Source organism: Solanum tuberosum, unplaced genomic scaffold (genome assembly GCF_000226075.1).
Source record: "Solanum tuberosum cultivar DM 1-3 516 R44 unplaced genomic scaffold, SolTub_3.0 scf00369, whole genome shotgun sequence".
NCBI lineage: Eukaryota > Viridiplantae > Streptophyta > Magnoliopsida > Solanales > Solanaceae > Solanum > Solanum tuberosum.
In genome coordinates, this window is record NW_006239297.1 from 245,406 (window position 1) to 256,697 (window position 11,292).

The following is an 11,292-nucleotide window of genomic DNA, read 5'->3' on the forward strand; positions in this document are numbered from 1 at the left end:
GGAGTGAAATTAGGAAGGGATAAATATAGGTTTCGGGCGTGAGGTTAGGTATCTGGAAGTTTAATTTTGGGAGTAAAATAAGGTATTTTGGAAAAAAATTGAAAAGGTAGAGAATAATAGAAATTATGGTAAATAAAGGTGTGTATATAGGTAATATTTCCTTATATATATACCCCATCCGTCCACTTTTATTTGTCATGTTGCGCTTTTCGAAAGTCAATTTGACTAAATTTCAAAGTTAAATTAGATTACATTAATTCGATATCTTAAATAAATAATTTAGATATTCAAAAACTATACAAAAAGTAATATAAAGTACAATTTTTTGCGTACCTATATGATGAAAAAATTACTTTATAAAATGTTAGTCAAAGTTGTTATAGTTTGACACTAAAAATAGAAAATCATGACAATTAAAAGTGGATGGAGGTAGTATAAGTTAATATATAAAATGTGTTATATATATACATATACATATACATATATATACATATATATATCTCTAGTATTGTTAAATAATTAGGGTAATAAGTCAAAAGACTTTAATAAAGCAGGCCAGAATGATATGTCGGCCATATTTCGTAGTGGAAAGACCATGCATGTTTGTCAGTCTTATTCCTTTATTGTTAGCCATTGTAAATTTCGTGGGCCACCTTATCTTATCGTTTTAGATTTCTCGACCTCTATATAAAGAGGCGAAACTTTATTTAGTGAGGTAGGTCTTAGAACCGCCTCTCTCTCTCTATCTCTCTCTCTAGTATTGCAATATATTCTTCTATAAATCTTTTGATTTTAAATAATAAAAAGCCTTCAGTTTGGTTGGTACATCATCTCGTGTGGAGTTCTACTCTAGGTACTATGTAATTTAAGTTTTTCTTTATGAGCTTAGCCTAAATGATAGGCTAAACTATTTGTGTTGAACTATAACATACTAAGTTACTATAAGATATGGTGATTATGTCTATTATTGAGACAGTTTGAATAGTATTACTAAGGTCAAGTATAAGCGATCCAGGCAGGTTCTTGAAAGGCTGTTGAAGGAATCCGTTGGATTACCCGTTAGCCAGGAGGGCGTGTAGGGCGGACCCGGATAGTAGAAGCTTTCATTAACTATTACCAGGATTGTTTATACTTGTAAAGGCACCTTGAGTAAAACTGAACGATCCGTCAAAATTTTGGTATCAAAGCCATGGACTTTTAGTAACTACAGGTGGTATAGGTCAACACAGTGTTTAATTATGAATATCATAAAGAGGAGATCTACTGTTAAAAACAGTAGAAAAGAAGAATATGATATACCAAAACATCTTGATCTACTTAATAAGTGGACTATTCCTAAAATTCCTACCAGGATTATATACCAGATGGGAACTTTTGAAAAACTCGGTCTCAAGCAAGTGGTTAATACCACTGAAGAAACTATCACTATTGATACTGATCATCAAACTTTTAGATTTTTATCTGAAAATGATATGTCCCCTTATAGGGACATTTACAAAATTCATGCATATTGGCTTGGTCCAGGTGGCATTTAAGCCCCTCACCTTGAGTGGTCTACCAGAAAGCTTCATAGCAGCTTTAAGAGATGGTAGAAACCAAAATTGGAAGAAATCCCTTATAGGGACAATACAAACTAGTCTTGCTTATGGACCAATTTATTTTAATGCTTATCTGAATTAACAAATTTCGTTACAGAATGAGAATTCATTAAGTTCTCTTATGCTTAATGTGAAGCTTCATGGTTATGATTATATGCCTGGAACTGAATTTGTTTGCATATGCTATAGAATTTATTATAAACTCTTACATACTTTGAATTCTATGTGTAATATTATTGATTTTATAAATGTAACTATTCTTATAGAACCAATTTTGGTAAATCTAGGGTTGCTACCAAAAGACCTATCCGGTGGGACGAAATTGATTTCCCACATGAGTGGGTTATTGAAGGAGCAGCCCAACCAAAAGATAATATTAATGATGAGGTTTTGGAAATTGAACAGTTTAATGATGGATCTGTTAAAATTAAGTTTACTGATTCTACATCTATGAATAATAGAATTGATAATCATAGCATGTCTTCTAGAATCTCTACATCTAACTCTTCTTATATTTCTCCTGTTGATTATATTGTACAGGTTCTTTCTAGAGCATCTACTTCTCAGATTAGAGAAAATTATAGATGTGACAATCTTAAAATTGATAAAGATAATATTGCTAGACCTATTCCCAGGCCCAGCTCGGACTTAAATATAACTGAGTCTGAAATAAATTTTCCAGATGGATTTTCTACATAGAATTGTTTTATGATGACTGAAAATCAAATTGATTTTAGTCTGAGTTCACCGGCAAGAGAAAAGATTTCTAAAGAATTTCAGAAATCTAGATGGAAACCTTTCAAAAAATGGTTCTTTAAAAATTTTAATAAAGAATAACAGATTGGTTTTCAAGAAGAATTTTATACTGATCTTATTAAATCAAAGAAAAATGTTTTAATTGCTTTTGTCCCATGGTTTATGACCAATCATGTTCTTAATTATATCTCTATGATAAAAAGATATTTTACTATGAATAATGGAGAAGTTACAAAAACTATTTTTCCTCCTTTACAATATTTTCAAATTAATAAGGATGATAAGATTGTTCATTTTAATGCTCTTTCAAAATTATTTGAAGATAATATTGCTTTACTTACTACACATCATATTAATATTATGATTATGCAACATAATTATGCTAACATTTATATGAGTATATTAGGAGAGGATATTACTTCTATTCATGATATAGTTGATAAACTACTTTCTAGAGTCAGTTCCAATTCTAAAGGAAAAGAGAAAGTAGCCAATACCAGTATCCAACCTCCCCCGTAGATCGGTGATTTCAAGTTAAAAGAATTTTTAGAACTGGAGGATTTCTTAATACAGACCATCCAATGTATAAGGAATTTCTGAATTTTATGCAATCCAAGCAAGTAAAGGATAATGTTCCTCCGTCTTATTCCACAGTTCTCGCAGATGAAGAGAGCGCAGAAGTATTCTATCAAACTGATAAAAAAAATTCATACTTCTTCTAGAACACAGTGACTTCCGATGGAAAAATGACCAATGACAATTATTGTCAAGGTATTTGGATTCAGTTTATTATACTACACCTGCTTATAAATACAAGATGCATTATGAGATGAAACTCTCAACAACAAGGTCTGGTAAATTCCAGCATTTTTATCCAGCCAATACAAGAAAATTTATAACTTTTCAAATATCATTATAAAAAGAGTTTTTACTCCAGAAGAATGGGGAATGAGCCCCTTGAAGGAAAAGGATTATATCCACCCAGAACAAAAGATAGCAGTAAAATATAATTACTGGGATTATGTGAACAACTTTAATAAAGCTTTACTATATGAAAATGCTAATAAAAAGCATTCATGGTTCATAAAAATATGCTCCAATGTTTTCGACCAACCAATTCCAAATTGGTTCTGTAAATGGTGGACTTTATGTGGTCCCTCGGTAAAAAAATTACCAGAACCTTACAAAAAATTATATTCTGAGTGGGTGGACATCTCCCCTAAACTTATAAGTTTAGAACAAGATAATATATTCTTTGAAGGTATGTCCTTAATGTATTCGACGAATCGTTCAGTTTTACTCAAGGTGCTTTTACAAGTATAAACAATCCTGGCAATAGTTAATGAAAGCTTTTACTATTCGGGTTCGCCCTAGACGCCCTCCTGGCTAACGGGTAATCCAACGGATTCCTTCGACAGCCTTTCAAGAACCTGCCTGGATCGCTTATACTTGACCTTACTATTACTGTTCAAACTGTCTCAATAATAGACATTATCGCCATATCTTATAGTAACTTAGTATGTTATATTTCAACACAAATAGTTTAGCCTATCATTTAGGCTAAGCTCATCAAGAAAAACTTAAAATTAAATAGTACCTGCAGTAGAACACCACACGAGATTATGTACCATCCAAACTGAAGGCTTTTTATTATTTAAACTCCAAACATTTATAGAAGAAAACATTACAATACTAGAGAGAGAGATAGAGAGAGAGGGGCTTCTAAGACCTGCCTCACTAAAGAAAGTTTTGCCTCTTTATATGGAGGTTGAGAAATCTAAAATGATAAGATAAGGTGTCCCACGCAATTTATAATGGCCAATAATAAAGGGATAAGATCGACATACAGGCGTGGTCTTTTCACTACGAAATATGGTCGACATATCATTTTGGCCTGCTTTATTAAAGTCTTTTCACTTGGTACCTCAATTATTTAATTTGTGGGGCCATTTTTACACCTTTCCCTTTCCCTTATAGGTGGTGTTGCTGGAACATTTTTCCACTTGTTCTTGGAGTGTTTTGAGAAGAGCATCGATGTCAATCTCTTCGTTGCTATTAGCACTTTGGGCCTCTCCTGCCATGCATGATTCATCATCATCATTGGTGTGGCCTATTAACACCATGGATATATCATCCCTAATATCTATATCGAGATTTTTCATCAAATCTCTTTTTACTTCTTCCATATATATGGTTATTGCCTCTGATTTAGATATTAGTCATTTATTCATATGAAGCTTCCTCGCAATTTACTTGAATGGACTGAGATCATCCACCTGTGGTTTTGATCTATCTGTATTATGGTATTTGTCTATTGTTATATTTATTAAATCAAGTATTTCTTGATCAAGAATTTTTCCTTCAGGGTCTTTTTGTATCAGCTTATTCCAGAAGTTTGTATGAAAAGTTTTATGTAGACATGAAAATCCTTCAGAGGTATTATTAACCTCTACGGACCACTTCATAATCCAGGGAATTGAGAATTCTATGAAAAAATACATTAAGGACATACCTTCAAAGAATATATTATCTTGTTCTAAACTTATAAGTTTAGGGGAGATGTCCACCCACTCAGAATAAAATTTTTGTGAAGTTCTGGAATTTTTTTTACCGAGGGACCATATAAAGTCCACCATTTACAGAACCAATTTGGAATTGGTTGGTCGAAAATATGGGGGCATATTTTTATGAACCACGAATGCTTTTTATTATCATTTTCATATAATAAAGTTTTATTAAAGCTGTTCACATAATCCAAGTAATTATATTTTACTGCTATCTTTTGCTCTGGGTGGATATAATTCTTTTCCATCAAGGGGCTCATTCCCCATTCTTCTGAAGTTGAAACTCTTTTTATAATGATCTTTGAAAAGTTATAAACTTTTCTTGTATTGGCTGGGTAAAAAGTGCTGGAATTCATCAGACCTTGTCGCTGAGAGTATCATCCCATAATACATCATGTATTTATAAGCAAGTGTAGTATAAGAAACTGAATCCAAATACCTTGACACTAATTGCCATGGGTCATTTTTCCATCGCAAGTCACTGTGTTCTAGAAGAAGTATGACTTCTTTTTTATCATTTTGATCGAATACTTATGTGCTCTCTTCATCTGTGAGAACTGTGGAATAAGACAATTAAACATTATCCTTTCCTTGCTTGGATTGCATAAAATCCAAAAATTCCTTATACATTATATGGTATGTATTAAGACAACTTGTAGAAGCAATATTTGTTGCTACCAATTTTTGGTTTCCCATTTGAGCGGGGATATTACCTCTCCCAGCTCCTGTTCTTCCTTTTCCCCTCCTTGAGGACAGAGGCCACGAAGGTCTCATTCTGAAAGAAAAATAAATATTAGTCTAAGTATTCTCTTGTAAAGAAATCTGGCAGACTATTATCTGAACCTTTTTTTTATAATGAATATCGAAATCAAATGGTGCTAATAAAGCTTGCCATCTTGCAAACATTTGTTTAGAAACATCATGCTTACAATCTTTATTAAACATAAATTTAGCCACTTGGCAATCAATTTTTATCAAAAACTTTTGGTTATAAAGATCACCTTGAAACTTTAAAACACTTTTCACTATTGCTAAAATTTATTTTGCTATAGTAGCATAATTTTTCTGGGCGTCTTCCCATTTTCCAGAATAGAACAGAATAATATAATGGCGTTTATTATTCGGACAGTATTGTGTCAGGCTGCCACCATATCCTATGTCTGAAGCGTCGGTTTCAACCATCTTCTCCCAATTTGGGTTGGCCAAAGTAAGACAGGGAAGGTTTTTAACCTTTGTCTTAATCCTTCTAACTGCTTCAGTATGATTATCGGACCAGGCCTTAGGATTTTTTTTATCCTGTCATATAAAATAGCAGTATCCTTGGCTAAATCCTTTATAAAAGGAGCGACATAGTTGAGACTTCCAAGAAATCTCTGTAATGAGTTTTATTAGTCATAATATCAGGGAACTTGGATGCAAATTTAATGCTTCTATTAATAGGGCTAATATTACCCCTTTCAATATTATGACCCAAAATTCTAACATTTGTTTGAAACAAAGCCATTTTGGGACTGGATATTACCAAGCCATTTTGGATAATAATCCTTTTAAACAGATCAAGGTGTTTAAAATGAGTTTCCACATTTTTGGAAAATACAAGAATATCATCTATGTTTTATTATGAAACTACTGTAAGGCATGAAAATATCATTCATAATCTTTTGAAATTCTGATGGAGCGTTCTTTAAACCAAATGGCATAACGTTCCACTCATATTGACCCATAAGGACATTAAAAGTTGTTTTAAATCTGTCTGACTCAGAATCTGCCAATAACCTGATTTTAAATCAAATTTTGAAAATATAATTGCATCATAGACTCTATCCAATAAATCTTTTTTATTAGGAAAGTGAAAGCTTTCAAACTTGGTAAAAAATCTTCTTTTTTATTACCAAAATTAAGGATTTTTAGAAAATCAAGATCTTTACTATCTTCTTCATAAGAAGATAATTCTGAGCTATTACCCAACTCCTTTAGACTTTTGATATTATCAAGGCTAATTTCTATAGTGACATTCTTCTCTTTTAGACGATGAATGTCTTCTTTGAGATTATTAATCTCTTGCTTAAGATCACTGATAGTGGTAGGGGAACTTATAAGTTTCCTTCTTTCTAACAGGAGATTCTTGATTTCTGCCATGGTGTATGAACCTTCTTTGTGAGGGATATCCTCTGTTATATGATTTTTAGAGGTGGAAGTATTACTGATTTTATCAATAATCTGAGCTCTTATTTCCGGATCTTTTACCATTTGTAAGAGCTTTATGACTTTGTCATTATCAATGACATTAATGCTCAATTCCTTGAACTCGGAATAGATCTTATAAAAATCATCTTCCTCCCCTTCATTTTTGCATTAGAACCCTTGTTGACAAGGTAAACAATCATCATCTGAAGACATGTAATCTTCCTGGTGAAGAGCTTTAAGATATTAACTTGTAGAGGACTCCTCATGACTACTATATTCAGTTTCTGATTTTTCTGAATCAGAATTTAGCATGATCTTGCAGAGAGTTCTTTGATATTATCATCAATATCAAGGGTTTTGATCTTTTTCTTGACTCTGCAATCTTTAGCATAATGACCAAATCTTCCACACTTGTGGCAAGTATCAAATTTGTCAAATCTTCTTTTAGATTTATAAAATCTCTTCTTTTCCTTATAAGGTTCAGCTCTTCTTTCTTTCTTTTCAATCCTCTATTTCTTCCACTCTTTATAATCATTTTTGGAAGATTTGTTCTTGGAAGAATGTTTCTTATCTTTGGAACTTGCTTTAGGAATATCCTAAGCGAACTGTTCACAAAATTCTCCCAATTGTTGTCTTTCATTAATACGGTGTCTTTTAATCTGTTGATTCAACTTGATTTCATTGCATAAAGAAAGTCCTTCTTGTACGCAAGCACTTATAAGTTTACCATAGGTATAATCGTCATAGTTAATACTATGGCTTTCTCCTCTAAGAGTTTTCCTAACTCTGTCTGCAAAAAGAGCCGGTAATCCATCTATAAACTTGGATTTCCAGTGGGTGCTATTACACTCCGGTAGCTCCATAACTCTGCTGAGGAAGACATCTTTATAGAATCTAAAAGACGTGAGAGTCTTGCACCTAAGGTTTTGGAGAAAGATTATTATGGTCTCGCTATTATCTGACCATATTCCTAAGAAATGTTCAATAATATTCAGAACAAGGGTATAAACAACATTTTGGGTAAATTTTTGTTCTCCTTCTTGTTTTACCGCTTAGAGGATTTTATACCTTTTCTCAGGGTTTAGATAGTTATCCCACCAGCCTTTTAATTGGCCAGTAAATCCTGTTGTTATCATATCAGCAATAGTTTTATCACTATTCTTGTTAGCCTTACAGATAGTGTTGTATATGAGCATTCTATGTACAGTTGTATAAATCTGTCTATCTGTATAACCATCTATGTTCCATTCATAGTTTCTTTCCCATTATAACTATTAGTTATAATATGTTCATGCTCTTTCAAGAGCACATCCTGAGGAGTAGGTCTAGGATAGTAGTACATCCTTTGGACCAATTTTCTCGCATATTTTTCTGAGATTTATTAATATCACCAGAAAAGTCTTTGTTATGACTGTTTTCTTCTCCTGACAGGTTATCAACCTTCAAAGGGTTTAGACTACCGCCTTCAAATCTCTTTTCTAAGAAATCCTCCAGATCTGAAAAGTCTTTTAACTTGAAATCATCGATCTCCGAGGGAGGTTGGATACTGGTATTGGCTACTTTCTCTTTTCCTTTAGAATTGGAACTGAGTCTAGAAAGCAGTTTATCAACTTTATCATGAATAGAAGTAATATGCTCTCCTAATATGCTCATATAAATGTTAGCATAATTATGTTGCTTAATCATAATATTAATATGTTATGTAGTACGTCAAGCAGTATTATCTTTAAATAATTTTGAAAGAACATTAAAATGAACAATCTTATCGTCCTTATTAATTTGAAAAGATTGTAAAGGAGGAAAAATAGATTTTGTAACTTCTCCATTACTCAGAGTAAAATCTATTTCTATCATAAAGATATAATTATGAACATGCTTGGTCATAAACCATGGGACAAAAGCAATTAAAATAGTTTTCTTTGATCTAATAAGATCAATATAAAATTCTTCTTGAAAACCAATCTCTTCTTCTTTATTAAAAAATTTAAAGAACCATTTTCTGAAAGGTTTCCATCTAGATTTCTGAAATTCTTTAGAAATATTTTCTCTCGCCGGTGAACCCGGACTAAAATCAATTTAATTTTCAGTCATCATAAAACAATTCTATGTAGAAAATCCATCTGAAAAATTTATTTCAGATTCAGTTATATCTAAGTCCGAGCTGGGCCTGGGCATAGGTCTAGCAATATTATCTTTATCAATTTCAATATTGTCACAACTATAATTTTCTCTAATCTGAGAAGTAGATGCTCTAGAAGGAACATGTACAATATAATCAACAGGAGAAATATAAGAAGAGTTAGATCTAGAATTTCTAGAAGATATGCTATGATTGTCAATTCAATTATGCATAGCTGTAGAGTCAGAAAACTTAATTTTAACAGTTCCATCATTAAATTGTTATATATATATATATATATATATATATATTCACTATGAAGATATGTACAATGAACAATACAAATTGTACTATGTACTTAGCCTTATCTTATTCCTTCACCAATAGCCTCTAAACATGTGTAACAATGTGGCCTCATTCTCTTTATATCATTACACTTTTACTATTAATTATAAATTTTAAATGCTTAACAATTATCAACTTCATTCATATTTTGTGCACCCCATTTATTATTCAATATTCACTATATGTTTTACATGCCCTATATTCAGTCCTCACAATTTAAAATCAAGTTAGCTTTTTCAATAGTACAATCTTAAAAAATGCTTTTAACTATAGAAATCATCTTTTTGGTGATTTTAGAACTCAAATGTTCAATTATTTTTAAATATTAAAATGCAATTTTTATTACTTTCATCATTCTTAAATATTTGTTATAATTTTCTTTTTGAAAGTCAAACAATGCAAATTTTGATAAATTACCAATTAATTCTCAATACTACTATCCTCTTGTCTCAAATAAAAAGGGGGAATTAATTTTTTTTAAAATAAATTATCTCTTTTTTTGAAATATTAATAAATTTCATAAACAAACTATATTGAAAAATTTGAATTTCAAAATTATTTTTTATGTAGCTGTAATTCATAAAAACAAAAAGATTATTAAAAGACTTATAAATTGAATCTACACAGAAAACTTACAAACATAACTCATGCTTTGAAACTATATGTAATATCTTGCACTAAAGACATAAATGACACAAATACATTCAAGTGTGAATCAACTCACCGTGATAAAAAAAGATTTAAAACAAATTTTTTTCATAATAAAAAAGTAAAAATAGTATTACAAAAAAAATTATTTTCATCTTTAAGATAGACAAAATAAATGTAAGTTTACCTGAATTCTCGTTATTTTGTTATAAACAAAAAAAAAATGAACGGAACTGTGGTTGTGTGTGTTAGATATAGTATTTTAATATTATTTAATAAAATAAATTTATGACTTGGCTTTATATATTAATAGCCCATTAAACTTGGCACTAAATTTTATTTCGATACTCAAACTACGGTTGTTCTGATAGAGCATCTAAACACATGATATTCATTTACACATTTTTTGTTCAAATTTTGAAAAAAAAAATATGTGTGCATGGTTAGAAACGCTTATTTGATAGTTATGTTAACCACATAAAATATGTCATCTCATTTAATTATCTACATCCATCCAATTAGAACATGCTTGAGGTTTACCCTTTTTGATATGTGTCGAATACATAAAATTAAAGGAGATGACATATTTTATATCCAACATATGTTTGCTATTTATTTTAATGTATATGTATAGTATAATGTTGAAATGAATATTAGATTACATATTCTTTTAATATTAGTTGTGATAACTTATATAAGTTATAAGTTATTCTTTACTTTTATAGAAATAAAAAAAAAGTACTGTCAAAGTATAATGCCCATTATTACTCTTTTATTTATTTACGTGAATATATTGAAAACTAATTTATTGTTTTAGAATATAATTGATTACATATAAATACAACTTAAGATCGTAATATTGGGCCCGTTAACGGGACCTTTTCATACCTAGAATGTATAGATTTAGATTTATAATAAAGACCTATATAGCTCTTTTCAATTGATGTTAACTCAACATAATAATTTCCATTTTCTTCTAAATTCTGTTTAGAGTACCATAAACCTCAAACAACTTTTGCAACCCTTTAACAACTACTCTAACCTTCAACTTATGTCAGGATGTGTCAACAATTAT